Raw genomic sequence first — 7462 nt, 5'->3', positions numbered from 1 at the left:
ACATATTAAAAGAACAATATTTGTCTCTTATATATAATACATCTATATATGCACTGTCAAAGATACTTGTCTTTGAGTGAAGATTTAAGGTGATAGGAAATATAAATAAATGCAACTTGAATCTTTACTGAAGCTCAGTGTTTGACAATGAGTTCAAGCTCACTGCTATAATATATTATAATAATCTAATAATAATTATAATATTTGCCATATTATATTTACATTACCAAAGTGAGATGACTTTAGTCTCATGAGCAACATAAGCCAATTGTTATTTACTAACTAATCTTAAGATGACTGTTCAGTACAGAAATGAAGCCCAACAATCATGTTTTTACAGTCCCTCAGATACTCAACTAATCAAAGTGATCTCGTAAAGAAAATAAATGAACAAAAAAACATTTTTCTCCTTCATTTCTGTCAAACAATGCTGTATGAAACGTTTCTCGCGGTTAATGTCACGGTTGCTAGGCAAACTGAGCAGCGCGAAGAAGGCTAGACCGTCCCATTTCACAAGGCTCTCACTTCCGTTCTTCGAAGTACCCGCCCCACGAAGTCGGCGAAGTGTGCGTACTACAAAGTGTGCGGTTGCTGAATTGGGACACAGCTTATGAATGTAGTTAGGAAGCACTCAGTCTAGAGAAAGTGTGTGATTGGGTGAATGTGGCATGTTGTATAGAGTACTTTGCATAATCCCAGAGTAGAAAAGTGCTATATAAGAATCAGTCCATTTACTGCAAACAGAGTTTCGTCATGTTACTTTTGCACTACTATGTTCCGGCACATGTTGTTATTAGTTGGCTTTATTAAGGTACACGTTAGGCTGACATCTGGGCCAGCACAGGGCCAGCAGTGTGTCTGCAACTGGCCCGTGGCTGCACACAACTTACACATGGCCCACGTACCGCAATGAATGACGGCCCTTTGGCGGTCCAGATCAGGTTTACCAGAAGTAATCCACACATGGGCCAGCACAGGACCACCAGTGTGTGTGCAACTGGCCTTGTGCTGGCCCATGTGTGCCACCTCTGGCAAACCTGATCTGGGCCACCAAAGGGCCGTCATTCTTTGCGGTATGTGGGCCATGTGTAAGCACATTGTGTGGGCCAGATCGGGACCATACCAATTTTGCTATGTGGGTATATTAACTTGGTTAATTTAACAAACATTTGTGGGTGATGTAGCAGCTGGAGGAGTCTGCGGCAAACATCTTAAACAGCAGGACGTTACATCCTGTGGTGTCTTTGTATGCAAGGCAGCTATAATGGTCATGGTGTATTGTACTTGAATAAACACTAGTGGTACAACGGATCACGGTTGATCCGTAATCCGAACTGATCCCACTCCACGGTTCGGTACGCACGTGATCCGAAGATTCGAAAAAGAAAAAAGTATGTGTATGGTGCGCGTGGTGGGTCTGTCAAGCGATAGTGGGTCTGTCAGCGCTAGCGGTCCAAGTGGAGGAGCAGAGGAGTTTTCGGTATTTAAGCAGCCCTTTGCTACCCAGTCCAACCGGGCTAAAGCTATTACAAAAGCTACTGGGGTGTTTAGCTGCAGACGTGAGGCCGTATTCCGTTGTGCAAAACAAGGGGTTTAAACTATGATGAACGTACTTGAGCCATGCTATGATATCCCGTAGCGCGTCCACTTTAGTGGCAAGATCGTTCCAAGCATGTATGAGCAGGAAAAGATTTAAGTTATGGCTGAACTGTCCCAGGCATCTTCTGTTGCCCTAACTACTACAAATGGGTGGATCTCCAGGGCAACGGAAAGCTACGTGACCGTGACAGCTCATTATACCACAGCGGAGTGCGATAAAATGAGCGGTATGTATTATTGTAGGGTCTAAATTACAATATAAAGCCCCTTAAGGCAACTGTTTTTGTGATTTGGCACTTTATAAATAAAATTGAATTGAATTGAGTGGTAGATACAAAGCCCTATATTGCCCTATGTTGTACCATTTTTATTTATTTTTTAACAATTGCGTGGAATGAGTCTTGAGTAGAGTGTTTTTAACAGGCAAAAAAATACTTCAATAAGTGAATAAGTAAATGTTAAAATTTTGTCTTTGTTTCTTTTTTTGCTGATCCGAAAATTGATCCGATCCATGACTTAAAACTGTGCTCAGATCCGAACTGTGAGATTTTAGATTCCTTGCGCCACTACATATAAACATATACATGTTTGCAGGATGGCATTTACTGTAGACTGTACTTAACACTCGAACAAAACTAAGAGTCTAATGTTGCTCCTAATGTGGCTGTAATAATTTGTATTATTAGTGTTTATTTATTAGTATTTTTAGGAGCAGAATGTTCAGTGCCTTTTTGGAGTGCATGGATGGGTTGAAAGTGTGAGCGTGGCACTAAAGCTTTGGCTCTATCCACCGAGTCTTCACAGAGTTCTAGAAATTAATACTAATACGACTAATTACTACTATTAATACTTTAGGAAGTTTAGGAAGATTTCTTTCTCTTTGTTTCAGAAGAGGTGACATAACGTCGGTGCCTTATCTAAACTGGGCCACAATCAGCCCTGATGACAAACAGCTGCCAAGAAATCCTCTGCTTCCTCTGAGTCACATGACCCAACAAAAACAGATGTTTTTTACACCCTGAACTCCTCAAGGCTCTTAATATTATAAGGTAAAAAAAAAAAAACTAAGCTCTGCTTAGTTCCTTAACTGTGCACTACAAAGTGACCAGATGTTGCAGACCTTAGAAACCTATTGGGTTTGTATGCAGTAAACATCTCAGGCCATTTTATGGTTCATAAGCAAGTAGTTATAATTTAAATTCAATTCTACATCTTTTACATATATTCTGTGAAAAGTACACTGTACAATATGTAGGACCAGTTGTTGATCTCAATAAAATATTGTTGCATGCAATGTTCCCACTAAGCTGCGCACGTGCGCACTGTTGGCACGGTCTCTGCACAGAGAAAATCTGCGTTGCGCACACAAAAAAATTCTAACCTGAATTGAAATTAAAGTAAATATGTGCCGACACCGGTGTTTTAGCTAGCAAAGCGGCTTGGCTGATGTGGAGTGAAGCCACATTAATAACAACGTGTACAACATTTGGAGATGTGAGCAGGACAGACGGAAGAAGTAACGGAAAAACTGTGGACTTTATACCAGTTTTTAAATTGTGTTGATAGGCCACGTAAAACCAGAGTTATGATAAAATATCTGCAATGTTTGGTTTTCTTCCTGAATATTATCGTTGTTTATATTTACTGCAGGAAGAAACGGTAAAAACGGCGTTTTATAAGGAAAACGCTTGAAAGCACTCTCCACCTGTGAGCAAAGACGAAACCAAAACACCCCCACCCTTTCCCATTGGTCGAAAAATGTACCATGTCGACCAATCAAAACATGGAATTAAGTTGTTAAGAAACGGGAGGAAGTTTTAGGAGTGACGGCGGTGTTTTGAGATGTGAGAGATTTGCAACGTTTAGCACAAATCTTGTGTAGTTAGTGTGTAGTGTATTCAGTAGTTCTGTTGTGTGTGTCAGAACAATGAGGCGACAGTGATACATCTCCTGTTGTCAGGCCTGCAGGTATCAGGCTGTTGTTCTCCTTCATCTCATAGTGGACAGAAATTATTTTTGGAGTGGCACAAATAATTTGTGTGGCATCAGATTTGATGCAGAACAGCTGATTGTTCTGTAAATAGTTTGAAATGTTTGTTTAAAAAACCTGCATTGGCTGCATTTTTAGGTAAACAGCTGCAAAAATCTTTGTTTGCAAAACTCAGTTACTTTTTTGAACAAGTAACCACATAGTTAACTGCCCAGCATTGGTCATTATATACTGTATTTTGCAGACAGAGAGTTACAGGACTCTCTCCCAGACCACAGACTCATAATACAAGTCAGAGCTTTATTTTAAAAAAAGAAGAAGAAGAAAGTTGTGTTTTCAAAATTGGAGTTCAAGTTATTTTTGCTTCCAATAGTGTTAACATACTACACAGGTCATGAACAAGATTTTTTTTTTTTAAATTTTCATTGTAAGTGGGCTAAAGCAGTTAATTAAAAGTAGTCTAACAGAAAGGTAAATGCTGTAATTTTATTATTTTAATAAACCATGTAACTTGGATGGATTCGACGCTGGCGTGACCACAGTGCACACGTCTGCTGTCGCTCACAGTGGTCCATGAGATCGCTCAGGGAGTTTGTGTGTTCGCTCAGACACATGAAAAATTAGCTTGGTGTGGTTTCTCTGTAGTATTTATATATCAGGAGTGAAAGCAAAACTAACCAAACTTACCTGAAGGAAGGCTTTAAAACAAAGCTCCTCAACCATACTAACTGATATCTCTGCTTAATTTAAACAGAGATTTTAACAACTTGTTCTGAGCATGAGGATTTCATCAGTAAGTTTGAAGAACAACAGCCCAGGATGTTGGAGTTCCTAAATGATCTTGAGCAGTGTGTAGTTCAGCTAGACAAGATGAGTAAGGGTTCAAAGATCTACAGTGTGGCAGGCAGTTCAGCAGGGGCGATTGGTGGTGTGCTGTCCATTGTTGTCTTGGCGTTAATTCCTGTAACAGCAGGAACATTTCTAGCTTTGACAATGACTGGTGTTGGGCTGGGAATCACCAGTGGTCTTAACAGTGCTGTGACCACTGGAGCAGAGATGAAAGTTAATCATAAGCATCAAACAAAAGCTGGTGAAGTTTTCAAGAACTTCATGGAAGATGTACAGAGTCTTCAAGATTGTCTGCAGAACGTGACCAATCAACCAGTGTGTGGAATAGAAACACGTAAGCTAGAGATGGCTGTGGGAGTAAGCAGGATTGCATCTAAAGTTTGGACTGTTGGAAAGGGCACTTTTGATTTAGTTACTGATGCTGCCTCTGCTGCTAAAATGATCCCGAGTGATGGTAAAGTTTTGGCTCAGGAAGGAAAAGCATTATGTAATGCAAGCAGGTTAGCCTCAGATATCCCAGATATTGGTGAGGCAGCTCTCAAAGGATCTCTTGCTCTCTCAAAGACATCAAGGGATGGGTTCATCGCTCTCAGTGCTCTCTTGCTCTCTTCCTTGGCATGGATATTTTCTTCATCTACAGAGAAATCACCAGTCTGGCAAAAGGCTGTGAGGCAAAAGTTTCCCAGGTCATCAGAGCCAGAGCTGCACTTTGGAGCTCAGAGATCAACTCATGGCAGAAGATTTGTGACTCTCTAAAGGAAGGTCTTTGAAAATCAGAGAAAAACAAAGGCATCCTGGAAAGTCCATTTTATCCTGAGAAAACAAGAAAAATCTCCATAGAAACAGAAAGTATAATCTCTGAGTACAGAGATTATACTGCATTGTATGTACTAATGAAATTCCTTATTGTTTACTACAATTAATGAACGAGGGAAGTGAGATCAAATTTCATAATTCATTATGTTTTACCATATAAACAATTATTGTCTCAATTTTTTTTTTATATTTTTAGCATTATGTTCTTAATTCATCTGATAATAAGAGACTGGATCATATTAATTGAATGACAGCGCTTAGAGTTAAGTTTTTTGTTTTTTTTCCAAAAGCTGGAACCAGTTTTTTGTTTTGTTTTTTAAAGCTCTTTGATGGTTTGTGTAGCTTACTCAGTGTAGCCCTTTTAACTACAAACCTTTAAATAATGACTTATTTCATAGTCTAATCTTCAAATGCTTTATCCAAAACTGTCGAATCACCTGCATCTTTAGGGATTTGCTAGTTTAGCCTAGCTTTTAGCCTGGCCTTCAAAGCTACAAACAGCGTACATGTATTCCAAAATTGTTATTTCTAAAAGAGGCTGAGGATTAGCTAAACATCTGACATACTGAGCAGGAAAATGCAGGAGGAAAAGGGGAAGAAGCCATGCTGCTAGTGACTCTCTCTGAGCCTAGCTCTGCTGGAGGGTTCTTCCTGTTAAAAGTGAGTTTTTTCTTCCCTCTGATGTCGAGTACTCACAGGTTGTCTGATTCTTGAGGTTTTCTCTCCATTACTTACCTTACAATATACTTACTACATTTTAATGAAAATATCTGTTCTTTCTAATCCTTACTGTTTCAAAAAAGAAAAGAAAAGAAAAGAAAAAGACTTGTTATTTGGTGTTTTTGGTGAAGATGTAGTAGATTTAGTTTAGATGCAGTTGTGAAGGAAAAAATGTAAAAAAAGAAAAAGAAAGAAAGAAAAAGCCTTTGATTGTACTAATATTATTTTATTATTACATTAACATACCCTTTACTTTTTGACTTTTACTCAAAGTACAGATGCATTTTTTGGAGTAGTAAAGTATTTTAGCACAAACATCTGTACTTCTGTTTAAGTAAAGAATATCTGTACTTTTGCCACCCCTGCCTGTGGATAGTCGCCCCTTCTCTCTGACTTTGAAGCTATCAGTCTCCCTCATTTATTCTGTGATTAATTTTAATTTTAACTTATAAATTTGTTTTATTTAAAGAGGTGTATTGTGTTCTTAATTTGTTGTAGTTTATTCTTGTACAAGTGCATAGTAAAAAGACAACATATAGATAAAACATATATGTTAATATGGATATAAACATGGATAATCTATCAATTGAATTACATTTTTCTCAAATTAAGACACATTTTGTTTGTAACAAAAAAAGTGGACAATAAAGTTGTTTTGACAACTGAATCTGAATCTCTTGTCTGTGTTTTTAATCTTCAGTGACTTATCTGAGAAAATAAGGAAACAGTAGATATATTAATCCTTTACTTCATCACCCTGCATCTAGAGAGCACACTGGTGAGTTTCCTGCTCCTGCTTCTCATTCTTTACAGACACCTTAAGCGTTTTAGATCAGGAACCTTATTTGTTGTGTAACTGTCTCAAACCTCGAGCTGTTAGCACCGCTCTGATCACAGCTGGTTTAACAACATTGTTGCTGCTATTGGCTGGTGCCATCTTATCCACAGAACAATATGGGATAATGTCACTGATTCAGCGTTTGGATATTTACAGATTCAAATACATGCTTATGTATGTGAGCTTTTACGTGCAACAGCTTCACATTGTGGTCAGAGGGGGAATTACATCCATGCTGAAAATAACTAACACTGATTATTAGTGGGAAGAATTAAATGAGTTTATGCATGTCAGTGGAGGCTTTGTGAAACAGAAATGTAGTTTGTGGTTGAAGGGAGTAGTTATGCACTTTAAAAGAACCTCATTAAACATTAAAGCAGGATAACATCTGGATGACATATAATGAAATCTGGCTGCTGAATCAATTCATAAGTGAAAACTGACACAAGGTGACAACACAAACATGTTTCCAAAAATTACATTGGGCAACAAACCGAGACAACCAACTGTATTAAAGGCAAAAAGCAAAACACATTTTTAAAAAAGAAAAAAAAAGTTGTACAAACTGGGGAGCACAGTGTTGTGGTGTCTAACACTGTTTCCTCACAGCACTACAATTCTGGGTACTAATCCGCCATCTGTCCTGAGTG

General features: G+C 38.4%; 1 pseudogene; it reads left to right on the top strand.

Annotated features, from left to right (window-relative positions):
* Positions 1-909: 909 nt before the first annotated feature.
* On the top strand, positions 910-5361 carry LOC148103035 (uncharacterized; annotated as a pseudogene).
* The last annotated feature ends 2101 nt before the right edge of the window (positions 5362-7462 follow it).

Source organism: Neolamprologus brichardi, chromosome 4, assembly GCF_056152115.1.
Source record: "Neolamprologus brichardi isolate AB-2024 chromosome 4, ASM5615211v1, whole genome shotgun sequence".
Taxonomy (NCBI): Eukaryota; Metazoa; Chordata; class Actinopteri; order Cichliformes; family Cichlidae; genus Neolamprologus; species Neolamprologus brichardi.
This window is presented reverse-complemented; position numbering and strand designations above follow the sequence as displayed.